The sequence below is a fragment of the Gossypium raimondii genome, chromosome 12 (assembly GCF_025698545.1).
Source record: "Gossypium raimondii isolate GPD5lz chromosome 12, ASM2569854v1, whole genome shotgun sequence".
Taxonomy (NCBI): domain Eukaryota; kingdom Viridiplantae; phylum Streptophyta; class Magnoliopsida; order Malvales; family Malvaceae; genus Gossypium; species Gossypium raimondii.
In genome coordinates this window covers 15292335-15303039 of record NC_068576.1, presented here as the reverse complement: position 1 = coordinate 15303039, position 10705 = coordinate 15292335, and the positions used below count along the sequence as shown (strand labels likewise).

The 10705-nt window shown below is 33.7% G+C and overlaps 1 long non-coding RNA gene across 1 annotated transcript; it reads left to right on the top strand.

Annotated features, from left to right (window-relative positions):
• Positions 1–932: 932 nt before the first annotated feature.
• Positions 933–2598, top strand: LOC128035318 (uncharacterized). Its single transcript, XR_008191686.1, has 2 exons — positions 933–986; positions 2385–2598. It is a non-coding gene; the product is annotated as an uncharacterized LOC128035318 (long non-coding RNA).
• Positions 2599–10705: the final 8107 nt, after the last annotated feature.

The following is a 10705-nucleotide window of genomic DNA, read 5'->3' as shown; positions in this document are numbered from 1 at the left end:
GCCTAGTCGGAATAGTGGTTTCGGGACCACAAATCCGACGAGGGAAAATATGGTTATTATTATATTTTTATGGTCTACAATTTCACGGAAAATTTTCGTAAAAATTTCGTTCGAAAATTTCGACGTTTAGCACTCAATTTAGTCAAAAGGACTAAATTGTAAATAGTGCAAAAGTTGAGTTCTACATCTTAGGGTGTCTAATTGTTATGAAATTTTAAATTGGAGGTCTTTATGTGGTAATTAGACCATTAGTTAGTTGATGGACAAAAATAGACATAAGAAATGGGTGAAATAGATTTTTTTTAAATGGGGCATTTTAGTCATTTGGTTATTAAATAGAATTAAATGGGAAAAAGATGGCAAAATATGCTCATCTTCTTCATGGTGAACGAAATCAGCAAGGGGAAGCCATATTTAGGGTTTTAAGCTTTCAAGCTCCATAGTAAGTGATTCTAAGCCCTGCTTTTAATGTTCTTCGATTTTGGAGTCCCTAGAACTTGGTTTAGCTTATTCTACCATTAATTCGTGTTAGGGTTCATATTTGGAAAAATATCCATAGGTGAAATGTGTTTATTTTGCTGTTTTATGGTGGAATATGAAGCTAGAGATTATGTTAAACAACTTTTGCTAAGCAATTTTAAGCTTAAAACGTAAATAGACATAATCGGAAAATAATTAATATTCAAAAGTATGTGTTGGAGTGGGAATTTGATGTTGCCATAGAAGGAAAAATGTTCAGCATGTTATAAAACTTAAGAATAAGTGATGAAGTTTAATTTCCGAGCTTGGGGACAAAAGTGTAATTATGCAAAAGTTTGGGGCAAAATTGTAATTTTCAAAAGTTGGGTGGTGGATTATTTTAATAAATGTGAATAATAAACGAGTTAAATTTGCTATTATAGATCAAGAAAGACGTGAAGAGTATATCAAACGGGAAAAGAAAAGATAGTGGAGTAAAGTGCAAAATTACGATATTTTGCACCGAGGTAAGTAAACACGTGACTTAATGTATTATTTTGATATTATTTGATATATGTTGAGATTTATTTGGAATTAAAATAAATGTTTGGCAATATCCTAAAATGTTGTTAAATCGGAAAGGTGATAAAGGGTTGCAATATATGGGTTATGGGTTGAACACTTAATAAGTTTAGTATGTTGTATATAAAAGGGTTGTTGTGTCTGATTCCCGATTTATGGGTGGTGCTATGTGTGATCCACCATATCTTTGAAATGTGAAAGGGGGTTGCTATGTGCTGATTCCCCCGAGGGGTTGCTAAGTGCTGATTCCCCGATTTCATTGGTGGTGCTAAGTGCGATATCCACCATATCTTTGAAATGAAAAGGGGGTTGCTATGTGCTGATTCCCCCGAGGGGTTGCTAAGTGCTGATTCCCCAATTCATTGGTGGTGCTAAGTGCGATATCCACCATATCTTTGAAATAAAAAGGGGGTTGCTATGTGCTGATTCCCCAGGGTTGCTAAGTCTTGATTCCCGATTCAGTGGTGGTGCTAAGTGCGGGATCCACCAATAACGGCTAACATTCCGAGTGTTCAACGAAAAAGTGTGGAAGATGAATATTGCCATATGGTGGAAAATTTTATGGGGTAAATATTGAGTTGAATACTAAATCGACCCATGTATGAGATGGGAGAAAATATCAAAAACGCAAAAGGAACGATTTAATTATAAACTGTGTTGAACAACAGCAATTGGGTAACTTTGAAAAATCACCATAAATGGTGGAAAATGAATGGGAAGCTGAATAATATATGAAATTGAAGTTGAATGTATCTATTCTCATATGAAAGAAATAGAATAAGCAAAGGAGTTGTATTTTTGGAGATATCTGAATTTTACTGAAACAGGGCTGGATTGATTTCGAGATCCCCTGTTCTAACTTTGGAAAATTACCAAAAATTGAAAAAAAATAATTATGGCATGAAATTTATATCCCTGGAATCCTTATTGAGTTTATTTTTATTAGAAACAAGTGAAACCATTTTTCAAATTTTTTACAGAGAGTTAAGTGAATTTTAGTGAGTAAGGGTCAGAACCGTTGGGCAGTGAAACAGGGGAAGGTTTAATGAATAAACTGTACTAATTGGCTGAGTTAAAAATTCTGAAATTTTTATGGTGAAATGGTATATGAGTCTAGTTTCAGGGAAAATTTACGGAACTCAATTTGGAGCCCTGTAGCTCCAGATAAAAATAAATTAGCGACTATGACGCAGAAAAACAGCTTGCTGGAAATTGCCTAAACAATAAAGTTATTCATGAATAAGTTTATATTTTGGTGTAGTTATGGGAGTAATTACTTATTTATCATGTGTTTACTTACTAAGCTATATGCTTACTCGATTTTATTTTTCTCTTGGTTATAGTGACTTCCAACAACTCGGAAATTGGAACGAAGTCAGACAATCATCTACACTATCCTTCACATTTGGGGTATTTTACTACTAGTGTTCCGAAATTTTATGGCATGTATAGACAATTTATGTAATGTGGGATCATCATGTAAATATATGTTATGGTTCCCTTTTAAATGTAGTGTTTATTAATAGTTAAACTATATGTGTGTTTATACAAATGAAATTGGTTGGTATATTGGAATGTGTTCTAAATTTGCGGAGGTTTAAGCAAAATAAGTAGGAATGTCATTTAAATTTTTGAAAAATTTAGTAATACCTCATACTCTGTTCCGGTAAGGAATACGGGTAAGGGGTGTTACAAACATAGCTGATATAACAATAGCCAACCCACTCAGACTATCTGATTCAATAAAAAACATCTCACTGTTCTGACATTTGAATACAATAAGCTTTCGTCTACAGTTTACAACAATGTCATGTAAAGTTAACCAATCCCCGCCCAAAATCATGTCAAATTCATTAAACGGTAATAACATCAAAATAGCTGAAAAATTGTAACCTCGAGTCATCAAAGGACAATTCTTGTAGACTTTATCAACTAGCACATACTGACCTAGGGGGTTTGATACTTTAACCAAAATTCAGTGGACTCAATAGGTAAATTCGTACTAGTTACTAAACTGATGCATACATAAGAATGGGTTGATCCCAAAGTAGTAACATCAATGTCAAAAATAGAGAAAGTACCGGTAATAACATCTGGTGCAGAAGCATCCTCTCACGTGTGAATAGCATAAGCCCTAGCTAGTGCTCATGCCTCGGATCTCACAGTAGAGTTTTTCGTTATACCATGGCCAGCACTCACATTTCTGAAATTACGAGATGGTCTACCTCTCACAGTAATGATACTTGGTCTCAGGGTCTAAGCTTTCTCTTTTTCAAATTTCTCTGGACAATCTCTAAGATAATGGTCGAAGGAATCACACTTGAACCAAGCTCTGTTCTTCAGTCGACACTTGCCATAATGTGATCTTTTACAGTGCTTGCACTCAGGTCTGACATCTCTGACGCTACCCATACTTGCTACAAATGTAGCTATAGGTTTAGGACTTGAACGTCGATTACCTTTATCTCTACTGGAGTACCCTATTGAAGTTGTAGAACAATTGTGATGTTCTTTTGATCTCTTTGTTACTCGAGTCTCTAGCTTTAAAATCAGTATGTCTTTTTTCTTTACTCAACTCCTCTGCCTTATGTCCTCGGAAAACACCATGAAAGGATAAGCTTGGAGGTTCGGCTAGGTCACTCCTTTGCATGAGTAAGTTTTTGAGCCCTATTTTTAATTAATTTTATGTTTTTGAGATTGTTACAACTAGGTCCATCTAACCTGTACCTCCGTTTTTAAATCTGTTAAAAATTTTAGAAGTTGCCATTGATGAATTTTAATTATTTTTTATGATAATTATGTGTTTGAAGATTTGATTGTGATTTTTGGTTGTTTTGTAAAGTGATTTTAGTTAGGTTTTAATTTAAGCATTAAATTGTTAAAATGTTCAAATCGCATGGTTTGATCCAATCTAACCTTTGTTTTTCTTATAGATTGTAAAGATGTCTACCGAATCTGGCCGTGTTGACATTGATGAGGTTAATAGTAATGTTCCGACCATAGAACAAGGGACGAGCAGTAATATTCCAATTCTACAAGTATCTGAAATGAACTTAAAAACATGTTCTTTGGGTTTATGAACTAGTGGTTTAAAGAATTTGTGCAAATAAATACTGCGGCTTAACAACCTCCATCCCCTATTATACCTTCTGTTGAACGTCTACATCCTCCTATGATTGAATCTAGTCTACATATACTGATTGAAAAGCTTAGGAAGTGCGGTGCTGAAGAATTCTGAGGTAGGTCAGAATATCCTACGAGTTTTTGAAGAAATGGCTTGCTCTCTGGATAATTTTCTTAGATGTGCCGTTTCACTGTTAAAAGTGGAAGCGTATTGTTAGTGGACTACAGTGGTATTAAGACATAAAGTTTCCTGGGATTTCTTCGAAACTGAGTTCAAAAAGAAATATGTTGGCAAATAGTGAAATAAATAAGTGGCTGAATATGAGAGAGAGTTTGTGCACCTTAGTAAATATGCTCAAGAAATTGTGCCTACCGAAGAAGAAATGTGCATTCGATTTGAGGATGGCTTGAATGGTGAAATCAAAATGATGATTGGAGGTAATGAAATTTGAGAATTTTTTTTCTATCTGATCGTGCATAGAAAACAGAAGAAGTGTACAACCATAACTTGTAAAGAGATAGACGAGCTCGAGAAATTAACAAAAGTGGTTTCTCCAAGTCATTTTCTTTATCGTCAGTGATGAAAACTAGAGAAGAATTTAGTTGAGCTACTTCAGCATTTGACCAAAAATAAATCAGTTTAACATGATTTTAAACCTCCTACAAAGCCTATGGATAGTATGGGAAGTGTGTGAAATGTTCCAAAGTCATCTTGTAAACATTGCAGAAAATTTCATAATGGTGATTGCTGAAGCAAATTGGGGCCGTGTTATAGATATAGATCAATAGATTACTTTGTGTGAAATTGCTCGAGACAGATGAGGGAAAGTGAATAGCAGAATGAAAAGTAAATGTCTACATCTCAGAAAGGTAGACATCCAAGCCATAGCAATAATACCAGAACCCTTCGTACAAGAGCGAAATATACGGTTGCTAGATTAGAGACTAGAGCACTTGCTCGAACATATGCCATCCGAGCCAGAGAAGAAGCTACTACACTTGATGTGATTGTTGGTACATTTTATCTCTTTGATGTTACTGTATATACACTAATTGACCTTAGGTCAACTCATTCTTATAGTTGCAGTACATTAGTAATGGAAAAGAAACTACCTATTGAGTCAATTGAATATGAAATTCAAGTTACTAATTCGCTAGGTCAGAGTGTGATAGTTAACTTAGTTTGTCGTAAATGTCCATTAAAAATTAAAGGCCGTGAATTCTCTGTTGATTTGATGCTATTACCCTTTTGGGAATTTGATATTATCCTAGGTATGGATTAGTTATCACTACATGATGCTGTGGTAAATTGTAGACAAAAATAGATTGATTTGAAATGTTAGACAGGAGAAATGATTTCAGTTGAATCTGACAGACCAAACAATATCACTAGAATCATTTTAGCTATTTTTGCATAGAGATTGATATGTAAAGGTAGTAAGACATTTCTAGCATATATACTTGATACCCGAGATTTAGACTTTAAGTTAGATCAACTACCATTTGTTAATGAGTTTATCGATGTATTTCCCGAAGTGTTATCGGGTTTGCCACTTGAGCATGAGGTTGAGTTTGTTATTGATTTGGTTAATAGAACTGCACTGATATCGATATCACCGTATCGTATGACACCAACTGAGTTAAAAGAGTTGAAAGCTCAGTTGCAAGAATTGTTAGATAGAGTGTTTATTCACCCAAGCGTATCTCCCTAGGGTGCACCTGTGTTGTTTATGAAAAAGAAAGACGGCTCATTAAGATTGTGTATTAACTATAGACAGTTGAATAAAGTTACAATAAAGAATAAGTATCCCTTTCCATGTATCAATGATTTGTTTGATCAATTAAAAGGTGTCAAAGTATTTTCGAAGATAGATCTCAGATCCGGGTATTATCAGTTGCGAGTTAAAGATTGTAATGTGCCAAAGACTGCTTTTCGAACTCGTTATAGCCTTTATGAGTTTCTCGTAATGCCATTTGGATTAAGAAACACTCCTGCTTTTATGGATTTAGTGAATTGCATTTTTCAGCCTCATTTGGATAGATTTGTGGTTGTGTTTATTGATGATATATTGATCTATTCTAAAACATAATCTAAACATACTGAACACCTGAGAATTGTGTTACAGACTTTGTAAGAAAAATAGTTGTATGCAAAGTTCTGTAAATGTGAATTCTTGCTTTGCGAGGTTGGATTTTTGGGTAATATAGTATCAACTGACGAGATTCGAGTCGATCTGAGTAAAGTTTCTACTGTAATGAGTTGGAAAACTCCAAAAAATGTTTCAGAAGGTGAAGTTTTCTAGGTTTAGCAAGTTACTACCGTCGTTTTGTTAAAAACTTCTAGATCATTGCTTCACCTATGACCAGGTTACTACAGAAAAATGTCAAATTTGTTTGGTCTGATAATTGTCAACAGAGTTTTGATTAGCTAAAAAACATGTTAACAAAAGCTCTAGAATTGACTTTGCTTGAATCTGGGATAGAATCTGTTAATTATAGTGATGCATCTCTCAATGGTTTGGGTTACGTGTTGATGCAGTCAGAGAAAGTAGTAGCTTATGCTTCTCGACATTTAAATTCACATGAAAGAAATTATCTGACTTACAATCTCGAATTGGCCGCGATTGTCTTTGCTTTGAAGATATGAAGGCATTATTTATACGGTGAGAAATGTCATGTGTATACTGATCACAAAAGTTTAAAGTATTTAATGATGCAAAAGGAACTGAATCTGAGATAGCAACGTTTGTTAGAGCTATTGAAAGATTATGATTTGGTTATTGATTATCATTCGGGAAAGATAATGTGGTTGCAGATGCACGTAGTCGAAAATCATCATTGTTTGCACTTCGAGCGTTGAATGCTCAGTTAGCTCTAAATAATGATGGTTTTGTATTGGCAGAGTTGAGGACTAAACCTCTATTTCTTTAATGAATTTGGGAGTTACAAAATGACGATCCAAAGTTGATAATGAAATGAAATTTGGTTCAGGGTAATTTGGCTACTGAATACAGTATTGGTGATGATGATACATTGTATTTACCGTGATAGAATTTGTGTTTCGAATAATCTGGATTTGAAATGGAATATTCAGTCTGAAGCGCATAGTAGTACGTATTCCATTCATCCTGGTAGTACGAAAATGTATTGTGGTTTGAAGCAGATGTACTGGTGGCCAAGTATGTAACGTGAGATTTGCGAGTTCGTAGCAAAATGTTTGATTTGTTAGTAGGTAAAAGTAGAGCATCAGGTACTGTCAGAATTATTACAGCCTGTTATGATTCCTGAGTGGAAGTGGGAGCAAGTCACGATGGATTTCGTATCAGGTTTTCCTGTAACTCTGAAAAATAAAAAATTGATTTAGGTGATTGTTGACAGATTAACTAAATCGACACACTTTATTTAAGTAAGAACAGATTACTCACCTGAGAGGCTAGCGGAATTATATGTGTCTTAGATTGTAATATTACATGGATTTCTGACATCTATTATTTGTGATCGTGATCCGAGGTTTACATCAAGATTTTAGGGTTAAAGTTCACGAGGTTTTGGGCACTAAACTCAACTCTGTACATCATTTCATCCTAAGACTAACGAGCAATCAGAACGAGTAATACATATTCTAGAAGACATACTACGATGTTGTATACTAGAGTTTGAGGGTAGCTGGAAAAATTATCTACCGTTAGCTGAATTTGCTTCTAATAACAGTTATTAGTCTAGTATTAAAATAACACCGTTTGAAGCTTTATATGGAAGAAAGTATAAAACATCGTTGTATTGGCCTGAGTTGAATGAATCCAAAAAGGTGGGGATTGATTTGATTCGAGAAATTGTGGATAATATTTGAATTATTCAAGATTGTTTGAAAGTTGCATCTGATTTTCCAAAATTGTCTGCAAGTTTTAAAAGAAAGGATATAGAATTTGCTGTTGGCAATAGAGTGTTCTTAAATGTTTATCCGTGGAAGAAATCATTACGATTTAGCAGGAAAGGGAAGCTGAGTTTGAGATTTATCGGGTCGGATGAAATTACTAAAAGAATCAGTCCTGTAGCTTATAGATTAGCTTTGCCTCCTAAACTTGAGAAAATCCACAATGTGTTCCACGTTTCAATACTAAGACAGTACATATATGATACTTCACACGTGATTCCTCATAGTGAAATTGAATTACAACCATATTTGACATATTTTGAAGAACCGATGAAAATTTTGGCTCAGGAAGTGAATGAACTTCAGAATAGACGAGTACTGTTGGTCAAAGTCTTGTGGCATCGGCATGGTATTGAAGAGGTTACCTGGGAAATTGAAGAATCAATGAAACTATAGTATTCAATTTTTTTTTGTGGTAACAATTTCGAGGAAGAAATTTCCTAAAAGGGGGAGAGTTGTAATAGTCTGTTTTCAGTGATGATGGAATAGTGGTTTCAGGACCACAAATTTCTGTTGTGTTAGCTCATAAATTTTCGTTTTCAGTGATGACAGAGTCATTAGGGTCGTATTAAAATTTGGTTAAGAAATTTTAACAATTGGATAAATAATTAAAGAAAAAAGACTAAATTGTAAATTGTGCAAAACTTAGCAATTATTGTAATTAGGTGACTTAATAGATTAATTAATAAAGGAGGGAGGGTTTATAAAGCAATTAAACCCTTTTTAATAGATAATGGACGATAATTGAAGCTAAAATTAAGTGAAATGTGTTGAAATGGTAATTTTGCAGATAATTTCAAATTAAAACAAAACATAGTTAAAACAAAATATCATCATCTTCTTAATTTTTCCATGATTTTGCCGAAAACACCATGAAAGGATAAGCTCAAAGGTTCGGCTAGCTCACTCCTTTGCATGAGTAAGTTTTTGAGCCCTGTTTTTAATGAATTTTATGTTTTTGGGATCCTTACAACTAGGTCTATCTAACTCGTACCTCTGTTTTTGAATATGTTAAAAATTTTAGTAGTTTCTATTGATGAATCTTGATTATTTTTTCATGATAATTATGTGTTTGAAGCTTTGATTTTGATATTTGGTTGTTTTGTACAGTGATTTTAGTTAGTTTTTAATTTAAGGATTAAATTGTCAAAAAGTTAAAATTGCATGGTTTAATAGTGAAAATGAATTGTGTTTGGGACTGTTCAAAGGCCTTTAATATTCGGTTGTAAGTTGATTTATTGAAAATGCTCAATTTGTTGATTTATGGGTTAGGGGACTAAATTTCATAAATTGTAAAAGTTAAGGGAAATTGTGTAATTTTTGAAAAAATAAAGGGTAAAATTTTAAGAATCAATTAGCATTTAAAAAATGAGCTAAGAAAAGGAAATTTTACATTTTAGACCAAGACCCTATTTATTTACAAAAAAAAGGAAAACTATAGAATAACCCCTAAACTTCTACAAGTACTACAATTCAGTCCAAGTAAATTCATTCGGCTTGTAATTTAACACATATATGCACTGTATAATGATATGATATGGAATTGTGGATGTTAAACATTATTTTCATAATGTAAAATTGTTCAGGAAACTTTTACAGAATTACGATGTTTGGGCCGGATAAACGCTTGATCGAGTACAACTGAATGATAAAGTGTTTGATAGGGTTGCAGAGGAGATTGATGTAGTGTGATTTATACATTTTTCACGAGTATACCGAGGATCAGCATTTTTTACGAACCATTGCTTATTACACCCTAATTTTGGCGTGTTACCAGGGGCGAATGTATAGCCTTTGGGCTGGCACTTGGTGCCAAGGTGTGTTTTGGAGGGATGTTGGCCTACTGGCTAGACACTTAGTACCAAGGTGTGTTATCAGTTCGATTAGCTCTTATGAGAGCTTGACATGTTTCGGTTGGACTACTTGTGTACTCGTATCTGTAACACGTTCATCAGGTCGTAATTATTGTATTAATAACTTGTTTAAAAACTTTGAATGGCATGATTTGTACTTGATATCTTAAAATGATTCCGTTGTGGATATGTATGTTTTCCAAAAATTATTATTTGAGATTTGAATTGAGCTATGTAATTCACTAGATTGAAATTGTGGATGACAGGAAACATTAGTTGTGGAATTATATTTGATTAAATTGTTATATTTTTACTTCGATAAGGTTCATTGATTTTGTCCGTCAAACTTACTAAGCTTTATTAAGCTTACTTGTGTTATTTTCATTTTCTTGTAGATATCTTTTCGTGGGGCGGGAGATTTGATCAGCACTCAAGTCACACTATCCATCAAACTTTGGTAGTTCTTAAAACGTTCATTTTGGTTTCTATGACATATAATAGGTTGTTACGTCAATGACTTCGTTTGATATGTGTATATATAAGCATATGCCTAGTTGATCTTTGGATTTATGTTTGTTTCGTAATGTGAAGATATTATATGGTTTCCAAGAATGGTGATGAACATAAGTTTGTTAAATGTAGTTTGTAGTTTGGTTTTGGTAAGCTTAGCTAAGAATAACAATTGGTATAAGTTTGATTTTAACTTTGTAAATTAGGAGGTTGGATAATTGGCTCAAATAGGATAAGCATGTAT